This window comes from Amblyomma mixtum, chromosome 3 (genome assembly GCF_055824585.1).
Source record: "Amblyomma mixtum isolate Tamu chromosome 3, ASM5582458v1, whole genome shotgun sequence".
NCBI lineage: Eukaryota > Metazoa > Arthropoda > Arachnida > Ixodida > Ixodidae > Amblyomma > Amblyomma mixtum.
This window is the reverse complement of record NC_143014.1, coordinates 393,925,729-393,926,267: the sequence shown is the minus strand read 5'-3', so window position 1 is coordinate 393,926,267 and position 539 is coordinate 393,925,729.

Below are 539 nucleotides of genomic sequence, written 5' to 3'. Positions count from 1 at the left end.
GCGTTACTGTGCTAACTCACCTTCGCGCCGCAACTCGGCGGTGTTTTTTGTACTTGGCGCCAAGTAGCAGACAATACGTTTATTTTTTTGTCATACTTTTTTTTTATTCTTCTGCTGTTACGCACTTTCGCACCGCCTCGATTCACACGTCACGGGTATGCCCCGCTCATGGAGGAAGGAAAACTTTCCTTCCTCCATGGCCCCGCTCATGGCGGATTGACGAATATCGAGAATCGGGCCCCGGGGGCCCGATTCGCCATTAACGCCGGCCCTGAAGGTGCCGGTGGCGCCGGTCATGGCAAAAATCGATAATCGAAACTGAAACGCGAGCAGAAAGTTCAACCAAATATATTGAGGAAAGAAGCAAATAAATATCAATCGTTAGTTGCTTTTAAAACTTAGTTTATAAATTTAATAGTAAAGAAGAACTTATGAATTATTGGTGAAATTAAAATATTTTTACACGCACGTACCATCGGCCTTGTCAATTTGTCGCCTTGTGTAGCTGCTAGCCAATACAAGCTAGAAAATTTGTCAAG